At 41.0% G+C, this 23,880-nt stretch overlaps 1 long non-coding RNA gene across 2 annotated transcripts in view; it reads left to right on the forward strand.

The window, feature by feature from the left end:
- Positions 1 to 1,529: 1,529 nt before the first annotated feature.
- Positions 1,530 to 23,880, forward strand: part of LOC119282621 — a 29,387-nt gene continuing 7,036 nt past the window's right edge. Inside the window, exons 1-6 of one of the 2 annotated variants that reach the window (XR_005138804.1) lie at positions 1,530 to 1,705; positions 1,817 to 2,004; positions 3,341 to 3,608; positions 3,777 to 3,989; positions 4,095 to 4,218; positions 20,174 to 20,365. This is a non-coding gene — a long non-coding RNA (uncharacterized LOC119282621). The remainder of the gene's footprint in view (positions 1,706 to 1,816; positions 2,005 to 3,340; positions 3,609 to 3,776; positions 3,990 to 4,094; positions 4,219 to 20,173; positions 20,366 to 23,880) is intronic. The other variant, XR_005138805.1, reaches the window with a different exon arrangement.

The raw sequence follows: 23,880 nt of genomic DNA on the forward strand, positions 1-23,880 counted from the left end.
AGCCATGCGTAGACGATGAAGAAAAAAATCTGAGCGACCAAATCCATAATAGGCAAACTACAACAATGACCATATCCGCACCAACTATGTCATGGCACCGCGCGAATGACGGGATTCTTCAACAGCAACGCCTTCAGAAAGGGAACGACGCTCAGTCGCCGCCGTCACCGGATTCAGCCACTTATAGTCAGAATCGAGGTTTTCACGCTGAAAAATCAGTCCGAGCATATCCGAGCAATGCCTTCAACAAGGTAACAACATAAAAATATCGCCATTGCTAGGCATAACCAACTCGGGTCACCTAGGTTTTCACTCCGGAACTCGAGACCCGGTGCTTGAGTAGCACCACCATCAAGTCACTCATGTGTTGCCGCCATCACATTTTCCCGATCTCAACAGCTACATGCGATGTGTAATCGGCACCGCTGCACCACCATCCCTCTGCGTCAAGTCATCATCCTTAGTTTGCATCTCACCGTCGAAGTCAACCACCGAAATTGAAGTGAGAAAACCTCGCGAAGATGTATCGACACCGCAATCCACATCAAGGTCGCTGCCGGGACGAGATGACCAATCGTCAGCGTGGGCCCAGCAAACAGCGATGCATCGGATCTAAACGTAGCAGCCACACTGATGATGGGCGCCGCATCTCATCCAGAATGCCATCTTCATGACCCGGAGGGGCCAGCCGGCAGCACCGATCGGCGTCTTGAAACTCGAATCTGGCCCCTGGGCAACGGCCGCCGCCATGGCGCCTCGTCTGCCAGCCAGATCTGGACGCGAGCAGCGCATGAGGCGCTTGTCCTGTCATCCGGACAGCCACCAACGGCCACAGAGCACCGCCCAAAGCCGCCGCCGTCGGTGAGAAGTCACAAGTACTTGCAAAGCAAGCCCTCAACCAAGCACACAGGTTGATTGATTTGTTGCCAAGCAATACATGCACGTCTAGAATCGATTCGATCTCTCCAGGTCTTCGTAGTCCCTAAAGAACAGTCATAAGCAGGGGCCCCGCCGCCGCCGTCAGCCGCATGCCGGCGGCGTCCTCCGGCGACGGCGGAGGGAACGACGGGAGGAGAGGGAGTTAGGCGGGGCAACGCCGCCGCCGCCCGTGTCGCCCGGGATGAGCGACGCGGGGGCCAGAGCGTGATTTTTGGAGAGATACATGAGAAGTTTGGGGTGCCCAATTCTTTTTTCTTACTCCTATTGTTTAGAAGATGCGTGGGCGGAAGATTTCCACTTGCGTCAGAATCAACTTGTTTATTGGATACTCTACGTAGAAGACGTGTAAGAGGGGCTATATGCATGCAATTTCCTGCAAATTTCTAAGCTGCTACGCTGACACGCCTCGTCGTTCCTTCTTATACCCTCTTGGTTTTGGCCTTCATTCTATTCTGGCTATCCCCTCACCTCCTGAAGGCCCTACTGCAGGTTAGTGCGAATTGACGCAAAATTCATATTGATGCGGGTAGCCTCCTGGTTTTACGTACAAATATTGATACGTTCTCTTTTGGTTAATTGGGAGGACTCGCTGTCAGATGAGTTATTCCCAAAGCAGGAAGCCTTTAAATTGGGGGTAAATTAGTGTGTTTACGGAAAATTTCTTTCGAATAATTGGTCCCACTTCAATCCGGTGCAACTTTGTTTTGGGTCAGATTCAGTTCAATAGAATTCCAGTCAAGGTAGGAGTTCAGTTAGCCTTTAAAGGGTAAGAAACGGATTTATTGTCTCAGGTTTACAAGCATGTTTTCCCATTTCTCCGATAGTATATACCACATCTTACTATACCTACTTTTTTTTTGCAACCTGCTCAACGCAGGAGTTGACAACAATCCTGGACTGGACATACGCAAGGCATGGAATACAATAGCCGGGTCCTGGAGCGTATGCTTGATGATCCAGGACAGGCCGCAACTGATCTGCCGTTAGATCTTTTACGAAGCATCACGCAAAATTTCTCTCTCGAGAGAAAAAATCGGTGCTGGTGGATTTGGTGAAGTTTATGAGGTAAGACTGTTTTCAACAGAAAATTAGGTTCCATCCATAGATCACATGTCATTTGTATGCTTGTTCGTACCATCTCGTTTCAAGTCAGTAAAAATATCCTTTAGGGCTTGTTCGATTGAGGTGGATTTGGAAGGGATTGAATCCCCTACAAGTCAATATGCCTCAAAATCCCCTCTAATTCTCTCCAATCCCATTTTGAGGAGGCGTGTGTGTGGGGCGCGGGGGGTCCATAGATCTCAAGTCCTATATTAATACGAAGTTCATACCAATTACACCAAGTCTCTGAATAACACGGTATCCAGAGGAGAGTGGATGTTCTACTCTTGGGTGTACGACACCCGAGTTCGCAAAAAATGAAAAAAAACATGATCGAATTAAATCCAAAAAATCTGTAAATTTGATACATCAATCCTCATGAAGTGTTCGAGCTTCTTGCAAATTTTCAGCCAAAATAATATCTGAGGAGCTGTCACTGAAAAAATCAAAATCGATGTTCAAAGTTTTGTGCACTGTTTGAGCATTGATTTTGTTTTTTTCTTAGTCGGAGCTCCTCGGATGTTATTTTTAGCTGAAAATTTGTAAGAAGCTCGAACACTTGATAAGGTTTCATGTCTCAAATATTCAGATTTTTTGGAGTTTGTTTGAACATGTTTTTTTTAAGGTTTTTGTAAATTCGGTGTAGTACACCCGAGAGTAGTGGCTACTTTCCGTTATCCAGGAGAGTGGATGTTCTACTCTCGGGTGTACTACACCCAAGTTTTTTAAAAATGGGAAAAAACGTGATCAAACCAAATCCAAGAAATCTGAAAATTTGAGACATCAAACCTTATCAATTTTTCGCGCTTCTTGCAAATTTCAGCAAAAATAACTTCCGAGGAGCTGTCACTGAAAGAAACAAAATCGATGTTCACTGTTTGAGCATTGATAACATAACCAAAAGATGTCCATAGGATTAATAACACAACCAAGAGAAGAAGGACCTGTAAAGGTCAAGGAGAGGCAGCAACCCGCTGCAGCACAAAATCGACAACTACCACCACCATAGACAACATCAAGACTACGAGAAGATCCCCAACTGTGTGATGCCTCCCGGGAGGTAACGATGCATGAATGTAGTCGTCATTAGATCCGGCCATACTATATACCACAAAAATAAGAAAAGGGGGGATATATTAAAGATTTCAAACTTTGTGTCTGGTATGTTGCCATGCCATTAGCGCCGGGTGGCATAGTACTAGATGAGTTATTTGGCTATTATTAGTAGACGTCTAGACAATTTATTGTGATAGGGCTCTACATAATTTGAATGTTGAACAAGCAAAGTGAAATTGAACAGGGTGTCCTCCCAAATGGATGCATTGTTGCTGTAAAGAGGATACCCATGACTATCCATACAGTCGACGACAAACTATTCAATCGACAGGTTGGCGTGCTGTTGAAAACTCCTATTGTGCATCAAAATGTAGTCCGGTTTCTTGGCTTCTGTTCCAATACACAAGATGGAGTGATAAGAGAATCGGAAGAAATTCATGTCGTCAAGAAAAAAGAAAGATTACTATGTTTCGAGTATATAAGCAATGGAAGCCTTGATAAACTTATCACTGGTATGGCAGTGCTGCATCCGAATATATATACAACTCTTCTTGTACTCTAATTCTAGTCTTCATGCCGCAGTTCACAAATCATTCCATATGCCGTTTTCCATGAATAACTCAACTGATTTTGGATTTCGTTCTCCTTACACCTCTTTGTTTTTTCCTTCTTTTATACAGATGAACTTAGGGGACTTGAATGGAATGCGCGTTACGACTTATGGGTATTTGCAAGGGTTTGCAATATCTTCATGAAAAATTGCATATTATTCACATGGATCTTAAACCTTCCAACATAATGTTAGATAGTTACATGGTCCCCAAAATCACAGATTTTGATCTATCAAGATGGGATAAGAACACACACACGGCGGGTGACCTTTTCACGTCAGGGTAGGCTATGCATCATGGGTATCAATTATTGTTCTGACAATTATAATCTTACATTATCTTGGTTCATGCCATAATTAATGGATCAACCTATTGTATTTTATGCAGATGGTATAGCACTCCAGAATACAAGAATGACAGGGTAATGTCAACAAAATGTGACATGTTTAGCTTGGGTGTGCTAATCATAGAACTGATAACTGGACACAAGGGCGTCCCTCATATAAATAGTGTAAGTGATTTTATCTTACTGTGTACTTGATTCATTTGTAGAACTATCACCAAGTTGTGTCTTTTCATTCTACTCTTTTTCTTAGGTACTCTTACTTGATCTATGGCAATATTCTCAATGAAAAATCTAAGTTCTGTCATACACTGAATGAAAATATTAAGCTATGTCGCCTAAGACAAACAAAGATTTATGTCAACAATTGATGTAACTGCTCCCAGTTTTAATTACTAAATGATGTGCTAGGGGAACAAAATAACCACTACATATGTCAACAGGGATAGTGCGCACTTGTTGTCCGAAATATCTAAAAGCTAGACAAATATGGGAAATCAATGAGACTATGCACTCAGAAATCAAGCAGAGTAATTTGTTCCATTGCACGAATTACTATTTGGTTCTTTTCCACGTAACACCCATCAAGTCCCAATTCTATTTCTTAGTCCTGTCACAAGAAATGAAATTTATTTCATTTTTTCTAAAAAGAGGGTGAAGCCCTTGGTCTCTCCATCGAGTGATGCACGCAACTTTTTACTCATTACCTCAATGTTCAGCATTTCAAATTACAAAATAATTTAATAGGAAAAGAGACATATATGGCGGTCCAAAGGGCAAATAAAAAAATAGGAAATAAACCTAATGCACCACAAGTCGTATTAGTAGGCCACCAACTAATTGGCTGAATAAATCTAGAGTGGCCATCCACAATCGGTTGCACCCAAAGATCGTGGGCGCCTACTCATCCTCCTTGCGAAGTAATGGCCCGATCGCAAGGGGAGGCTCACGATGAGGAGGGCGGGGAGCAGTTGAGTACTTTAATTTTTCTTAACATAGTACAGATGCAAGCAATCATGTATATATGCATACACTCACCTCTATGAATGCACATGCGCAGAGCCTACCCCTATGAGCACATCCGAAAGACTGAGCTGGCACCTCGTAGTCGACGGCAACGCCTCCTCCCACTGAACACGCATCACCGGAAATCCTGAAATAAATCCAGGAAAATGCGAGCGCCAACACTTGAACCCTAGTGGGCTAGGATATCAGTTTGTCTAATTCACATCTAGATGTTTTTAAGGATGTCACATCTAAGCTCCCACAAATATATAATGCAGCAACAAGAAACAAAAATATAAGACAAAGAGAAATAGACCACAAACAGAGTGGACATCGGCCTATGCCACATCTAGATGTGTCCTAGACAGACCCGATATGTGTTGTCCCCCTAACCATCCAACCACATTGGTTCGCAAGTACTTTAATTCTTCTTTGTCTTTCGGTGCAATGTTGATAAGCAACCTTATCTTAATGCAACATAACTAGATATATCTAACTATATGGTGGTAGATACCATGCTAGGAGATCATCTCTTAAATAAGATAAGGCAAGTCTTTTCTTCTTGTTTATCTCTCCTCCAACTCAACATTTATCTATATGTCACTCCTAAGATAGCACCACTGTACACTTCTTGACTACCACATATATGGATCCAACTAATGGCCTTGAATATAACAAAAAAAATGGATATTTCATTCTGTTAAAAATACCATAGTTACGAATGTTGCAAGTGGCCAAATAAAAAAACAAATTTTCACATTGATTCGAGAATTGATCTTAGGATGCACCCCATCTAAACAGTTTCTGAACATATTTGTACTAGTGGGCGGAGATATAGATTGGAAGCTATATGGACAGAGCGCCACAGTATCTTCGCAAGTGGCAATGAAGAAATAGATGTTGAATCTTACTCGTCATCACTTCATTTAGATTAAAAGCTATATGGATAAAGCCTAGTTGGTTTGATGCCAACATTTGGCAAAATCAGAAGTTTCTAAAAATTGGAAGCTTTTCAGAGGTTGGAAAGATCCAATTGCTGGCCAACCAATTGCTAGCTAATTTTTAAATTTGCCAACAATTGGCATGCCAAATATCGGCGTCAAACTTAGCCTGTTAGTAATGCATCCTAGCAAAATTTTATTTTTTTAGATTTTTTAATAACCTTCTGATTTAAATACCACATGAAGATTTTTACATTCAACAGAGCTTTTATTTTCCAAATATATTGTGGTGGAAAAGTTGGCCCGCATTAATGAGGGACATGTACATGGATTTGATTATGAGGATGAATGACATAGTCAACTTCCAACGGAAAGTGTCACCCTCATCCTAAAGGTTGACCATCATCATCCTTTGAACAAGATTTCGCTAGCATGTCCATTTTTCACGAAGAAGTGATAGCCGGAAAAGCATGTAGCGTTCAACGGCCGCTACCACATCACGTGGCAACACATACATCTTTCCGTTGCACAATATTATACCACGTGGCTAGTAGTGTATCTCCCAGCCATGCATCCTCCCAGAACCTAGTAGTTAGGTCGTTCCCTACCCCAAACGTCCCTTTGAGAAAAAAATCATTCTTGACTCCCATGATACATTTCCAGAAGGATGAGTCAGTTGGTTTGGCCTCAACCTCAAAGAGTGTTTAGAATGTGGATATTTATTCCTAAGCAATTACTGTCAGTCCATAAACTTACTTTCAATCTCAAGATCCTCCACCCCCAGACCTCCTTGGTCCTTACGATGACATATGACATCCGCCTCATTAGTCGTATTTACACTTATGTTCATTACATTGATCTAGATCAATAATCCAATCTTTTTGTACCCTTTTAGATATTTCACAGAAGGATAACAACAACATTGATAAGCTCGGGAGAACAATATGATTATTGTGAGCCTTGCTCCATATGACATAAGCTTCCCAACCCGACAACAAAGCTTATTCTCACAACGATCGTCAATAAATTTCCATTCTTTAATGGTGTCATTGCGTTAGAATGCCGAGGAAAGAATGGGGAAAGAGCCATTCTACAACCAAAAATTTATTTGTAATGATTACCTTCTTTCGCTTTTCCAAAGCAGAAGAGTTTACTCTTATGGAAGTTATTTTTACGGAAGGGTACTCAAATAAACTGAGAGCAAGTTTCATGTTTTCTTTCTCGATGTCATGTTCCATGAATATAATGGTGTCATTGTCACGTTGAAAAACCAAAACCCCACCATCGATAATACAAGAAGTTAAGACGGAAACATGAACTACCTCCTTGGCCCATCCAACAAGGGCCGCAAACCCTTTGTAACTAGTATTATTGCCTTTACGCCAACGCCCCACCTCCCTGCACACGTAATAAATGAGTCAATCCATTGACACAAATTATTTTGTTGAGCCTTTCCCACACATATTTTTTGCCAGAATGGCCATTAACTCTGTCGTAGGACTTTCTCAAAACCCACAGTGAAGATAACTCGATCAAGTTTTTGTGAATACTACTCGGATTGTTCATGTAAGACAAAACCCCCCTCCAAGATATGTTGCTCCGGCATGAGCAACGTCTGTGTCAATCTTACCACTTTGTGAGAAACACCGTCACAAGATTAGCTACCACTTTGGTTAATATTTTGAAATGGACGGCCAGAAGACAAATGGGACAAAACTGCTAAATTTTAATGGCCATGGCATAATTCAGAAAACATAGGCTTAACCCTTTTATGACTGGCAAGAACCTGTGATAGTGGACGCCTTATCTTGTTCCATATGCGAAATAGTATCCCAAACTTCTTTGTTGGAAAATGGGTTTGCTATAGGATAGGATTCTCTCCTATTTATATCCAAGGGATGTCCCATAGGACATTCTCATCAGGGTGGACATATTCGGAGATCGGGGAACTAAAACTAAGTTTATATAAATTAGCAATGTAATTTTTAAGTTGGTCCTCTCAAAAAAGGGGCGGCAACATTAGACTTACCCGTCTCCATTAAGGCAATGGTGTCTAAATTTTTGTCTACATAAATTCCTGATAAAATATGATTTTTAGCCCGATCCACAAGATCTCTAGTGTTCTAGAAAATGCCTCTCACCGTCCAAACTTTTTTTGGAAACATACGTGTGTGTCGCAACATATCCTAGAAATGCCATACTATCATTTTGACCTCTTTCACATCTTGTTAATAGACACCTCCAGTTTGGTTGTTTTGTTGTCAGAAGGTCTAGCCCGAGCATCTAAAATTGCCACCTAGGGTGGAAATAAAAATGATAGACAAATGGGCATATTATGGGGGGATTACAGGCCAGTCCTTCTAATTCTCTTCAAGCCCCCTGAATTTTAGGGGGTGGGGCCCCTCCCTCTTGCTTAATCCAATTAGCACCTCCCAAGTCACAAACACTTCGTAAAAACCATGCAATATTCTGTGAATGTAGCATTCTTAGTCATCATAATAACCTTGCAGGGAGGATACTAAGAAACCATTGGGACCGTCATCCTCAATGGGCGTCAAAGATGAAGGTTTTTTAGAATAGAAATTTCTCTATCTAACTCTTCACCATTAAGTTTGTTAATAGAAGTAGAATTTGACTATCATTATCCCCAAGTGAGATACCTAAATACTTGGACTTATAACAACATATAGCTTCCATGCGCTAAATACCTTGCATATGCACATGGTTTGCACTAGATTTTCTCTCCTTCAAAACTACACCTATATATTGTGGAAACTATATTTTTGGTCGCCCGGTAGATGCATAAGGAACACAAGTAGACAAATATGAAGCAGAAGCACAAAAACTAGTTGTCAAATAATTGACACGGCCATCTAAAACTATATTTATATAGAGCAGAAATTTGGAGTGCACACATCCCTACTTGTTACAAAGTTTGTTGAACACAACAAAGTGCTCATACCACATGCAATATTAACATGTTCATATTCCAACGAACATGCTAACTAAAGGGGAAAGGCCATCTTGATGTGCATGGCCGTACAACAGTATCCATTTTATTCCGATGCCAAAAAGCATGCTTTATTTTGGGAAGTTTACTACAACTTTGCTCAAGTACACAACTATATCAAAAACATTGTCTGAGATCACCAACCAGGCTTATAACCATGTACCAGTTTAGCGAGATAATTGAGAATTTCTTCAATCTTCTCATGAAACGATATCAAGTATGACCAGCTGAAAGATCGAGGATGTCGCCTAGAGGGGGGGGAATAGGCGCTTTAAAATAATTACGGTTTAGGCTTGAACAAATGCGGAATAAACCTAACGGTTAATTTGTCAAGCACAAAACCTAAAACAACTAGGCTCACCTATGTGAACCAACAACTTATGCTAAGCAATATAAGCAACTATGTGATAGCAAGATATATGACAAAGAACAATATGGCTATCACAAAGTAAAGTGCATAAGTAAAGGGCTCGGGTAAGAGATAACCGAGGCACGCGGAGACGACGATGTATCCCGAAGTTCACACCCTTGCGGATGCTAATCTCCGTTTGGAGCGGTGTGGAGGCACAATGCTCCCCAAGAAGCCACTAGGGCCACCGTAATCTCCTCACGCCCTCGCACAATGCAAGATGCCGTGATTCCACTAAGGGACCCTTGAGGGCGGTCACCGAACCCGTACAAATGGCAACCCTTGGGGGCGGTCACCGAACCCGTACACTTTGGCAACCCTTGGGGGCGGTCACCGGAACCCGTCAAGATGCTCGGGGCGATCTCCACAACCTAATTGGAGACCCCGACGCTTGCCCGGAGCTTTACACCACAATGATTGAGCTCCGAACACCACCAACCGTCTAGGGCGCCCAAGCACCCAAGAGGAACAAGCTCAAGGGCACCAAGCACCCAAGAGTAATAAGCTTCTCAAACTTCACTTCCACGTATCACCGTGGAGAACTCAAACCGATGCACCAAATGCAATGGCAAGGGCACACGGAGTGCCCAAGTCCTTCTCTCTCAAATCCCACCGAAGAAACTAATGCTAGGGAGGAAAATGAGAGGAAGAACAAGAAGGAGAACACCAAGAACTCCAAGATCAAGATCCAAGGGGTTCCCCTCACATAGAGGAGAAAGTGATTGGTGGAAATGTGGATCTAGATCTCCTCTCTCTTTTCCCTCAAAAACTAGCAAGAATCCATGGAGGGATTGAGAGTTAGCAAGCTCGAAGAAGGTCAACAATGGGGGAAGAACATGAGCTCAAAAGGATTAGGTTAATTGGGGAAGAAGAACCCCTTTTATAGGACCTCCCGAATCCAACCGTTATGTGCTCACGTCGTGCACAAGCGGTACTACCGCTTGGAGGAGCAGTACTACCGTTTAGCATGGTCAAAACAGCCCAAACGAGAGAGAAAACACGAGATTTTGGTCCGGGGCGGTACTACCGCTTAGGAGCCACGGTAGTACTGCTCTGGAGCGGTACTACCGCTCAGGAGCAGCGGTAGTACCGCTCTGGAGCGGTAGTAAAAAATTACATCCGCTCTAGTCGCGGTAGTACCGCTGCAGCCTTTACCAAAACAACCACAACTTTTGCAAACGGACTCCGAATTCAACGAAACCAAGTTTGTTGGATAGCTAACGACATGGGCTAACACAGTATTGATAGAAATATCAAGAATAAGCAAATGATAAAAGTCCCATAAGAAAATGGTGAGAACCCTTCATCGGATAAGACCGGTAAAACCTCCAACACCGAAAACATCATAGAAGACGCATGCGAACTCCGTTTTCGATGAACTCAAGCTTGTCATCAAGATGACCATAAGATCTAAGACTCACAAAGATAACCAAACAATAACCAAGAAACATGATGCAAGGATGCAATGGTTTGAGCTCTCTACTAACGATACGATCAAGCTACCAACTTGAGAGCCCCCCTTGATAGTACGGCAAACGATCCTATAACTCGGTCTCCCAACTACCACCACAAGACCGGTAAAATAGAAAACCTATCAAGGGAAAACCTTTGCCTTGCACATGGTCCACTTGAGCTAGATGAAGACGATCTTGACTCCCTCAAGTTGGACCACCTTTCTTGATTGCGTTGGCTTGATGAAGACTAGATGATTCCTCCCCCATAGTTCACTATGGGTGAGCCACTCGTCGGCACATCTTCACAAGTCCATTGACACCACAATGGATGGCAAGATTCAAGCACTTGATCTCTTCGTGATGCTCCACTTGAACTTGCACACGGCAATCTTGATGACGATCACCACTTGATGTCATCCTTTCCATGGGTTGTATGATATCTTCCTCTTGACGCAAGCCCATGGATACGTACCTAACCCCACATACAACTCTCACATAGACCATGGGTTAGTACATAAAGTGTAATGGACAATGCTTACCATACCATGGGATCACTTGATCCCTCTCGGTACATCTTCTACGCTTTGTGAGTTGATCAACTTGATTCACTCTTGACTTAGTCATGATCAACCTTGAATCTTTGCAACTCTCTTCATTTGGATGATGTCTTGAAGGTAAACATGAATGATCACACAACCTTGTTCTTCAAGACATGCTTGCAATAAGCTTAACACTCGCATGACCAATCTTTGGATAATTCCTTAATAGCACCTTGGTCAACTCAAAAACTCCTTGAAACCAACACATGGACTTCAAGAAAAGAGTATGGACAAATCCTTCAAATACAACTCAATACAACCATTAGTCCATAGAGATTGTCATCAATTACCAAAACCAAACATGGGGGCACCGCATGTTCTTTCAATCTCCCCCATTTTGGTAATTGATGACAATCACTTTCAAGAGAGTTTATATAAGGAATTATGCATCACCATGCAATGCAACAACTAATAGTGCATGCAAATGAGATGCAAATGCTAACGAACAAAAACAAAGCAAGAAGAGATAACTCTCTAAACTTTTCCACAAAACTCTCTGAAACTTCTCCCCCATTGGCATCGATTGCCAAAATGGGCAAAAATCTAAGAAGGCCAATATAAATTGTGGTCCTCCATAAATTGTGTATTTCTCAACAAGAGAGTGGAATGCAATACACATACCCAACTGCCAATACTTGGAGGAAGACAAACTATATTGATGCCCAAAGATTGCAACAAAAAGATATGCCGCAAAGACATAACAAAGAGAGACACAAGCAATCAGAAGATACCAATTGAAGCAAGCAATCAACGGATATCAATTGAACCAACTAGACCAATGATCCTACATGCCACAAGAATAAAGATATTATGAAAAGCGCAAAGGAGTGTTCTAAAGAAACTAGAGAAGCTCCCCATGATTTGTGCACACATAAGAATTTTTGTATTTGAGTACAAAGTGCACAAAATAGGATCATAGCTCCCCCAAGATCAATAGAAACTCACATCCAGTGCAAGTGAGCATATAGGAAACAAAGCCTAGCGCTTGCAACAAGCACATGGTTGAGCAACATGTAAAAGAGGCAACTTAAGAATAGGCTCAACCAAAATGATGTGTGTGAGTCATGGCGAAGCACTTGAGAAGACTAAGATTAGGATGAGCATTAAGCACCAACATAGTCTTGAAAGAATGAGGCACACGGTGCAAGGCCTATCATTCCCACACACAACTAGCAAATGGGTTCACAAGCTTACTAATAAGCAAAAGAGAACCTATGCTTGTGACAACCCGTGGTGAAGATAGACGAGGGGAGGCTCATCAAGACGAGGGATACCAATTAAGATGGTAAAAACCTCGTAAAGATAAGCAAGAGGAAAATAATCTTCACCACACAAGAGTGCAACAAGATGCAACGATAGAGGACACGCACTCAAGGCAAAAGCTTTCACGGAGCCACCAAAGAAATAACATAAGAAAGACAAGGTGGACGTGAAAGAAAAGATATCAACTAGAGATGTAATTTCTCTCAAGTGTATAAGGTTCTATGTAGATGAAATCATGATGATATATATATCTACAAAGAAGGATGTACACCCGAAATAGTTACAACACGAAGGAACAAGATATCCACAAGGAAGTCATAAATATACCAATAAGATATTTGCTTGAAAGCATAGCACTTGGCTAGATATGGTCTTATTGTATATAAATGAAGTCCAAACACACATCCATCAAAGGCATCACAACTAGCAACAAGAGATCATCGTTGGGATGCTTTGAGAAAGGAAACAAGTATCACAAGATATGAAATGAATATCATGCCAAGATGCAACCTACACAAGGTTGAATGCAAGAGGAGAAAGCATGAATAGATACTTGTTACCGAGATATCATTGGAAGGATGTAGTAGATACCAATTGAAGGTAGATAGTAGTTCATTGATCATCCTTGCTTGACTCCAATATGCACATGGTGACAACACCTTCCTTGTGAGTGAGCCGAGCATCCAATGCATCTACAAATGTTCCTAGAAGAACAACACAAACTAAAAAGTACCCAAACTCATCGGGACCAAATAGTTAGAAACACCAATACATAGGACAAACTCCACATAAATATGTGCATATAGATATGAAAATGAATTTCATGCACATCTCATCCAAATTGAGAATAGGTGGAGTTTCCCCTATATATTGAGTCAACGAAAGAAAGCATGCCAAATAGAATACATGAAGTAAATATGCATGCTCAAAACTTTCAAGAACCGATACCAAAAGACAAAGAAATGCCAAGTGAAAAGGATACCAAATGGAGAAATCATCACTTGGAAGATATCATTAAAGATACAAGAAGGAATGAGATATCCATTGATACACACTAAATTAAAGATGTCAAACTCCCAAAGAGAGGATGGTTCCAAACAAACGAAGCTCCCAACAAAGTTTCATGATGGCACAAGGTACCAAAAGAAAACAGCTTGCCTTCCACCAACACACACTTGATAAGGATCACAAGAAGATTGTTCTAAAGAAAATGGGATAGCTCCCCCACGAGTTGTGCATTATAAAGAATTTCCTTTTGAATACAAATTGCACAAGGTGGGATCACCACTTTCACTATATCTAGAAAACACTAGACAAGAACAAGAAATTAACAAGATCCACAAGTGGTATGGAAGACAAGGGGAGTTGACACAAACCTTGGCAAGAGAAAAGGCAAATAAAAACAAAAGCCAATGTAAAGATGATAAATTAAATTCTACCACACAGAAGTGATTACCAATTGTCAAAAGATAAGAAGTATTTGGAAATAATTCCCGGTGGTAGATAGCAAGGATATCCGACATCATCTTCACTCCAAACAAAAAGCAAATTGCAACTTGTAGAGCTAACATGCCACCTAGGAACAAGATAATTTACAATATCAATTATAGGTGACAATATCTCAAATGTACACATTTTCTAGGCTTGTAATATGCACATAGCATATTACTCCCCCATAATGTGATACCAATGAAGAAAACTTAACAAGAGGCAATAAGATGATCCAACATGAGATAATCAATGGAATTTTTAGAATTTGAATTTCTCATGAGAGATATACCACCTAGCGACTAGATAATCTTGAAATATCAATACTAGATGGTATTACTCATGTGCACACATTTATAGGATTGTGAGGTGCACAAAGCACACCACTCCCCCATAATGGATATTCCATTAATCTCTCACAAGAGCCAACTAAGAAATAAAAAAGATGCACTAAGGCTCAACGAACGACACACAAGTACATGATGTGCAAACCAACATACACAAAGGCAATTTGGAGACACATCATATACAAACACATGCAAGGAACAAAACCAAAACATGCAAAGGGGCAAGTAACTTTCAATGTAAACAATTTAAGTACAAGTTACCGCAAGGAGGCACATTGGATATAAGATAGAAACTTGACAACCCAATTGACTTGGCTTGAGACAACAAGAAAGATGAAGTCCCCTTAATTCTTCATAATGTAGCCAAGTCTCCAATGACCTCCAACAACACCTATTGATCAAGTTTGGGCTTGTTGGTCCCCAACCAAGTTGGGTCCTAAGAGGTTAGTCACAATAGGTTTGGCTACCCAAATGGTTCTTTGCTTGACACCACTTTGAGTACCAACAAACTTGGCAAACACATTGCCAACCTTATCCTTACCAAGAGAATAGATATCATCAATAATAATTGGGTTGGATAAGTTACCACTAGTGCATGAAGAAGCGACGTGACCTTTCTCACGACATAAGTAGCAACGTCTACTCTTCACTTTCTTCTCACTTGATTTCTCAATTTGAGAAGCATTAACTTGAGTCTTCTTGGGAAGAGGCCTTTCTTCAACTTGATGTTGAGCATGAGATTGAACTTGTGCCCTCTTCCCTTGTTGCTTGACACTAATGGCCTTCTTCTTCAATGAGCAAGATCTAACATGATGCCCTTCGACTTTGCACTTGAAGCAAACAATCTTGGCCGAATTCTTGACTTGTTCTTGGCCCTTCTTCTTGTTCAAATTGGACTTATTCTTCTTGTTGGAGTTGAATCCAAGTCCACCTTTGTCATTGGGGTATTTTTGCACACTCAAGATATTGTTGAGTGTGGCCTTCCCTTCATGACACTTTTCGAAGTCTTTCTTCAAAGAAGTGACTTGGGCCTTGAGCTCTTTGATTTCCTCTACATGGTTAGTCTCAACACAAGTACTAGAGGAAGTATAAGCTTCATCGTTAGAGCAACAAGGCAAGGAAAGCAATTCATCACAAGATGTACCAACATTGTGAGTAGATGAATTACAAGGACTAGCACATGGCAATATACTATTTTGACTAGAAGTAGTGCTAGTATCCACATGAGGCTCACTAGATGTTACCTTAGCAATCATGGCCTCATGAGCTATCTTTAGCACACTATGGGATACTAGAAGATCATCATGAGAGCTTGAGAGATTTTCATGACTTTCTTCCAATTTCCCATAATTGCAAGATAGCACCTCAAGTTGAGCCCGTAGCTCAACATTCTCCTTCAAAATGGATGCTTCACAAGTAATAGAATTAGTAGCACAAGCATCATCATTAACAACAAGAGGAGAAGGCAACTTGGCAAGCTCTTTTAAATAAGAAGCTTCAAGTTGAGCATGAGACTCGGTGAGTTTGATGAGCTCACCCTTGATGACCCTTGAGCCATTTTCGAGGTGCTCAAAATCCTCAAGGAGTCTAGCATGAGCAACTTCAAGCTTAGCATTTTTAGTTTCAAAAACATTGTCCACCTCAAGAGCTCTATCAGTAGATTCCTTCACTCTAGACAATTCTCGAGCAAAAGTCTCCTCAAGAGATTCCTTGGTGGTTTGTTCATGTTCAAGAGCTTGAGATAGCTCCGCGATCTCATTTGCGTAATCACGCCCATGAGCTTCCATTTTCTCAATGGTGACCTCATGCTCCTCAGATGAGATTCCAACTCCTCAATATATTTCTTGCCCTCAATGGCAATGGACATAATTTCCATGAAGTTGGAACGAGCAATTTTATTTTTATGAAGAGCTTTAAAAATCATCTCCCCCTTAGTTTTTAAGGAGGCAACATTATCATTCTCTTCATCATTATCCTCATCATCATTAGCATCAACATCATCATCAAGAGAAATATTGGGGTACAAAGTAGGAGATACCTTTGATGCCTTAGCCATAAGGCAAAAAGCAATAGATGATGATGTAGGATCCCTTGAGGCACCATTAAACACCACATCTTGTTCCATGGAGTGTTCGGTTTCCTCTACATTGTTAGCACAATAATTCGAGGAAATAGATGCATTTTTATCATGGCAACAAGACATAGCAAGCATATCATCATGCGATTTAGTCAAGCAATTTCTACATGATATGCAAGGAATATCAACAGAAGCATGTGAAACATTTGGAGTGCTCGAAGTGTTAAAGACCAAAGAAGGAGCATTGCAATAATATAGTGATGAAGGATCATCCACAGTAAGCATACTATCATCATTGCAATGACCAACACTACTCACCATACCATTTCCTTGTGGCAAACCACATGTAGGTGAAGTAGAAGAAGTTGAGAAGACTATACGACCGGAGGTGGAGGGAGAACAATCATCCCCACAAATATTGGACACACCATATTTATCTTGAAGCTTTGTCCATAACTCATGAGCATCCCGGAACGGCATGAGTTGAAATATAACTACATTGCTCAAAGCATCAAAAAGCACATTAGAAGCTTGAGCATTGAGATAAGAGTTTTTCTCATCCTCTAAAGATAATCTTTGGGGATCCTTTGGAGTAGGAAAACCCATATCTACAATTCGCTCTAAATTTGGGTCCATGACCCTAAAGAGATTAAGCATGCGAATTACCCAAACATCAAAATTTGTGCCACCGAAACTAAGAGTGTCAGAGAATCCTAATCCTCTAGTCGACATCTTTACTCTCTAGGCGGTAAAGCCTAATTAAGAGAGACGAGGCTATGGTACCAATTGAAAGATCGAGGATGTCGCCTAGAGGGGGGGGGAATAGGCGCTTTAAAATAATTACGGTTTAGGCTTGAACAAATGCGGAATAAACCTAACGGTTAATTTGTCAAGCACAAAACCTAAAACAACTAGGCTCACCTATGTGCACCAACAACTTATGCTAAGCAAGATAAGCAACTATGTGATAGCAAGATATATGACAAAGAACAATATGGCTATCACAAAGTAAAGTGCATAAGTAAAGGGCTCGGGTAAGAGATAACCGAGGCACGCAGAGACGACGATGTATCCCGAAGTTCACACCCTTGCGGATGCTAATCTCCGTTTGGAGCGGTGTGGAGGCACAATGCTCCCCAAGAAGCCACTAGGGCCACCGTAATCTCCTCACGCCCTCGCACAATGCAAGATGCCGTGATTCCACTAAGGGACCCTTGAGGACGGTCACCGAACCCGTACAAATGGCAACCCTTGGGGGCGGTCACCGAACCCGTACACTTTGGCAACCCTTGGGGGCGGTCACCGGAACCCGTCAAGATGCTCGGGGCGATCTCCACAACCTAATTGGAGACCCCGATGCTTGCCCGGAGCTTTACACCACAATGATTGAGCTCCGAACACCACCAACCGTCTAGGGCACCCAAGCACCCAAGAGGAACAAGCTCAAGGGCACCAAGCACCCAAGAGTAATAAGCTTCTCAAACTTCACTTCCACGTATCACCGTGGAGAACTCAAACCGATGCACCAAATGCAATGGCAAGGGCACACGGAGTGCCCAAGTCCTTCTCTCTCAAATCCCACCGAAGCAACTAATGCTAGGGAGGAAAATGAGAGGAAGAACAAGAAGGAGAACACCAAGAACTCCAAGATCAAGATCCAAGGGGTTCCCCTCACATAGAGGAGAAAGTGATTGGTGGAAATGTGGATCTAGATCTCCTCTCTCTTTTCCCTCAAAAACTAGCAAGAATCCATGGAGGGATTGAGAGTTAGCAAGCTCGAAGAAGGTCAACAATGGGGGAAGAACACGAGCTCAAAAGGATTAGGTTAATTGGGGAAGAAGACCCCCTTTTATAGGACCTCCCGAATCCAACCGTTATGTGCTCACGTCGTGCACAAGCGGTACTACCGCTTGGAGGAGCGGTACTACCGCTTAGCATGGTCAAAACAGCCCAAACGAGAGAGAAAACACGAGATTTTGGTCCGGGGCGGTACTACCGCTTAGGAGCCACGGTAGTACTGCTCTGGAGCGGTACTACCGCTCAGGAGCAGCGGTAGTACCGCTCTGGAGCGGTAGTAAAAAATTACATCCGCTCTAGTTGCGGTAGTACCGCTGCAGCCTTTACCAAAACAACCACAACTTTTGCAAACGGACTCCGAATTCAACGAAACCAAGTTTGTTGGAAAGCTAACAACATGGGCTAACACAATATTGATAGAAATATCAAGAATAAGCAAATGAGAAAAGTCCCATAAGAAAATGGTGAGAACCCTTCATCGGATAAGACCGGTAAAACCTCCAACACCGAAAACATCATAGAAGACGCATGCGAACTCCGTTTTCGATGAACTCAAGCTTGTCATCAAGATGACCATAAGCTCTGAGACTCACAAAGATAACCAAACAAGAACCAAGAAACATGATGCGAGGATGGAATGGTTTGAGCTCTCTACTAACGATACGATCAAGCTACCAACTTGAGAGCCCCCCTTGATAGTACGACAAACGATCCTATAACTCGGTCTCCCAACTACCACCACAAGACCGGTAAAATAGAAAACCTATCAAGGGAAAACCTTTGCCTTGCACATGGTCCGCTTGAGCTAGATGAAGACGATCTTGACTCCCTCAAGTTGGACCACCTTTCTTGATTGCGTTAGCTTGATGAAGACTAGATGATTGCTCCCCCATAGTTCACTATGGGTGAGCCACTCTTCGGCACATCTTCACAAGTCCATTGACACCACAATGGATGGCAAGATTCAAGCATTTGATCTCTTCGTGATGCTCCACTTGAACTTGCACACGGCAATCTTGATGACGATCACCACTTGATGTCATCCTTTCCATGGGTTGTATGATATCTTCCTCTTGACGCAAGCCCATGGATACGTACCTAACCCCACATACAACTCTCACATAGACCATGGGTTAGTACATAAAGTGTAATGGACAATGCTTACCATACCATGGGATCACTTGATCCCTCTCGGTACATCTTCTACGCTTTGTGAGTTGATCAACTTGATTCACTCTTGACTTAGTCATGATCAACCTTGAATCTTTGCAACTCTCTTCATTTGGATGATGTCTTGAAGGTAAACATGAATGATCACACAACCTTCTTCTTCAAGACATGCTTGCAATAAGCTCAACACTCGCATGACCAATCTTTGGATAATTCCTTAATAGCACCTTGGTCAACTCAAAAACTCCTTGAAACCAACACATGGACTTCAAGAAAAGACTATGGACAAATCCATCAAATACAACTCAATACAACCATTAGTCCATAGAGATTGTCATCAATTACCAAAACCAAACATGGGGGCACCGCATGTTCTTTCACCAGCTAGTCATGGATTCTTGAATAAAGTTATACGTCACAAACCAGAGAAGTGTATTTGCATCAATATTTTACAATAATAGTTGTATGGAACAATTTGTTGAGTAGTTTTGCTACAAAACGATGGATGTTTTTTTATAATTTATTCATTCTAGACTCTCCTCTCTAAAATTTATGAAATGCAGGTACTTCGGAGGTGGAGGCATAGGTGGGCTAAATTAGTGAGCCATACGCCACTAAAGGACCAACAAGTAACTAAATGCATCGAAATAGCGAAAATATGCTTGGAGAAAGAACCAATGAACAGACCGTCCATATGTCATATGATCCACCTACTCGAGAATGTTGGAAATACGAATGGGCACATGTTTGGCCAGGTAAGCTTGTATGCTCATAGGATGACATCATAGGCTTCATTTGTTTAGACAAGTACAACCTTTATTTTACTACTTAAAGTAGCACCGTGCCATTTGTGATGATAGTTTCTTTAATATATTTGAATTGGAGGTAAATATTATATATTTTTTCCAATGAAAAGGTATTAAATATCTTTTATAAAGCCATGTTTATAGAAGGGTGCACCCTTTCCCTTTTCTATTGAGAATATAGGAGGATGTTTCATTTCATTTCCAATCAATCCTTTAATGCAACAGATTGCATATCTTAATAACATGAATAGTGCTCATCACAAATCAGAACTGAAGCAGTACCATATACGAATAGATACTTAAGCTCAATGTCTAAACACTAGAGATAGTACCACATGCATACAAAATGAAAGAAGATCCATTTTTCTATGATGGAGATGCACCATCATGAAAAATGTTCTGCCAACCAAGGGCAACAATCCAACTTCCCTATTACTGAAAAATGCAAATGGAGATCTAGTTATTTGAAAATTGAGTGAAGTCCAAAAATAACAAAATCACTACTAAAAATCTAATATGGTATTTAAGATTAATAAAAAGATTTACATCACATTTTGAATACTCTAGATATCACAATATATCTAATTTAACTTGGAACTATTAATAATATTGAATCAATTTCTTATGGATAATTAATTTCAAACAAAGAATGGAATTTTTACGAAGGATCATTTATCCTGTATAATATCCAAGAAAATCAAAAATTCCGTTCCGTTGTTACATTCTCATTATTTGGATTAAGTACGGATTTCAAAAAAAAATTGTAGGGCACTTCATTTGGTAAAAATGTAAGAAGTTCTCGTTTCCTCCCAAGTCAATGTTCTTCAAGTTTGATCAAATTTATAGAAAATTATACTCTACAACACTAAATTACAATCAATAGATCCATCATTAAGAATATACCTATATAATTTACTATTTGATGGTGTAGACATAAATTGTACCATCAAATCCATGGCAATGACCAAAAAAGTTCAAGAAAATGTAACCCCATGCCTAGGAGATTTTCCATTCAAAATCAAATACTTCACAACAACAAGTATGAATATTGTATTCTTAATATCAGAAATTAATCACAGTTCGTCACCGACAAAGGCATTAAGTGGAGACTGCTATCATCACTGCCAGACCTATCCAATGACGGTCACTCCTGGTGTGTGCACCTCAGACAGTATGTATCCATCACACCAAGAAGCCTCCCAATACATCGACAACTAATCCATCCATCGGATTTCATATTGCTACTTGTATTCAATTCCCACCACAACCATCTACCACTATCGTTAACATAGCTGCAAAGCTCCAAAAAACGCTGAACCGATGGACCTACACAACCCCAAGTAGGTTGGATAGGGTATGTCACAAATGGCTAGCACATCATTGAGCATCAACCTTAAGAAACCTTGGTTCGGGAAATGCTATGTCCGCTGCCTAATTACCCCTACATAAAGGGATAAAAGGTGCCCATAGAAGATCATCCTCATCTATGTCTTCATCATGATTAGGGTCAGACAGGAACCTTATATTCATTAAATTGCCCACCCCCCAATGCGCCAAGTCACCATTTTTGTACTGTATCACTCCCTATAACCCCATACACAAGCTTCACACGGGGTTGTTACCTGATCCAGGGGCTTGAACAAGGGTCTAATAATGCCGTTATTATCGTAGATCCGTAATGATCTGATTTTCACTGCTCGACAACACCTATCATTTTCAGTTCCTAGAGTGAACTCATGGCAAGAATTAATGAGGCATCTCCAATTGGTCATCATTGTGACATGATGGCGATAATAAGGCGTGGCTATCAGCATTTCGCTCAAAAGAGATGTTGGTACACAAAGTACATCACTGGCATAGTACTATTATGTGTCTACATGATGTGGTTCACTTTTGCAACATTTATCCTTTATTGATCAGCATTTGAACAATACCAACTTAGACGTTACAAACACTCTAACATCTTCTAATGATCATCATGTATTTATCAACTTAAAGCTGATCATTTGCTGAAGTGAATCTTCAAGCTAGGCCAGTATGTTTCACACACAATCCTTCTTAGACAAATGGTGAATAGCTAGGGGAGCTCATATGTTGTCGACTAGAGCAAAGGTTGGCACCTTTTCCAGGATAGCAGGGACGCGTCCGTCTTTGTCTTCTCATCCTACTAGGTTCCTACCGCGAAATCGCTTGTATTTTTTTTACTTCTTTACACTCATTTTATAGATAGAGAATGTGTTAAGTATTTGTAAGAACATGATACAATAAATATATTGTAAAGTTTTATAAAGTAGAAGGTGTAATGAATATTGTGGGATAGATACATGCATGTAGGAGCACTCCAGGTCGACAATCTCATCCAGGATGATGTAATTGTCGTTCAAAAGTCAACCTCCCTAACTTCTTTTGCAGTGTCATTGTAGTGTAGTCATCACTAACGACATATTGCTATATAGTTTGTACCTCCTCAATCCATAATATCTTAAGAGTTGTATTTTAGACAATTTCGCTTATTATTTTGTAGGATCCATAGAGTGATGAATGCATATGATCAACGAAATTAATGATTTCTTGGATTAGATACTATCATACTATGTCCCAATACCATACGACAAGCATGTGTTTCTTCGTTTAATAATATTCCATGTTATCTAAATGCCTAATTCGCACTGCATGATACTCTCCTATGACACTCCATCGTGAGAGGGATGATACTAATTGGACGCTAAAAATGTTTATTGCTCAACATTGGAGCAATAGAGGTCGTTCGATTGATATAACTTAATGACCAAGATATGTTGGATTGACTCTTTGGTCTTTTCATATTGATATTCATAATGATACCAATTCTAATATTATATACATAGAAAAGTACGAATTAAGATCTCGTGAACAAACAAACTGAATAATATGTCAAACTGACACTCCAGCATACTCCCTCCATCCTTTAAAGAGTGTACTTCCAACTTTGTAGGAGGATCAAACTATCTCAATGTTTGGCTTTGTGCAAAAGTATATCAATGTTTGTGAAACCAAATAGGTATATTATGAAAATACATTTTCACTACAGGAATCTGGTACTTTGCCATCAGCCATGGCGGACGGCAAAGACTAGGATGGCGGACGGCAAAGGCCTTTGCCGTCCGCCACGGACGGCAAACAGCGGCGGCAAAGACAGGGTCGGCAAAGGCCTTCTTTGCCGTCTGTTTTTTGCAGCGGACGGCAAAGAGGCCTTTGCCGTCAGTGGCGGACGGCAAAGGGCACGACTCTTTACCATCTGCTGGCAGACGACAAAGGCTGCAGGCTCTTTGCCATCTGTTGGCAGATGGCAAAGAGACCAAATAGGCATTAATTCTGTTTCTTCTTATATCAATTCATTTTCATAGAAAATCAAACACAATCAAACACAGACTATAGGTATGACCAATATAGCATATCCAACACATATTACCAATACTCATCAA

Source organism: Triticum dicoccoides, chromosome 3B (genome assembly GCF_002162155.2).
Source record: "Triticum dicoccoides isolate Atlit2015 ecotype Zavitan chromosome 3B, WEW_v2.0, whole genome shotgun sequence".
NCBI lineage: Eukaryota > Viridiplantae > Streptophyta > Magnoliopsida > Poales > Poaceae > Triticum > Triticum dicoccoides.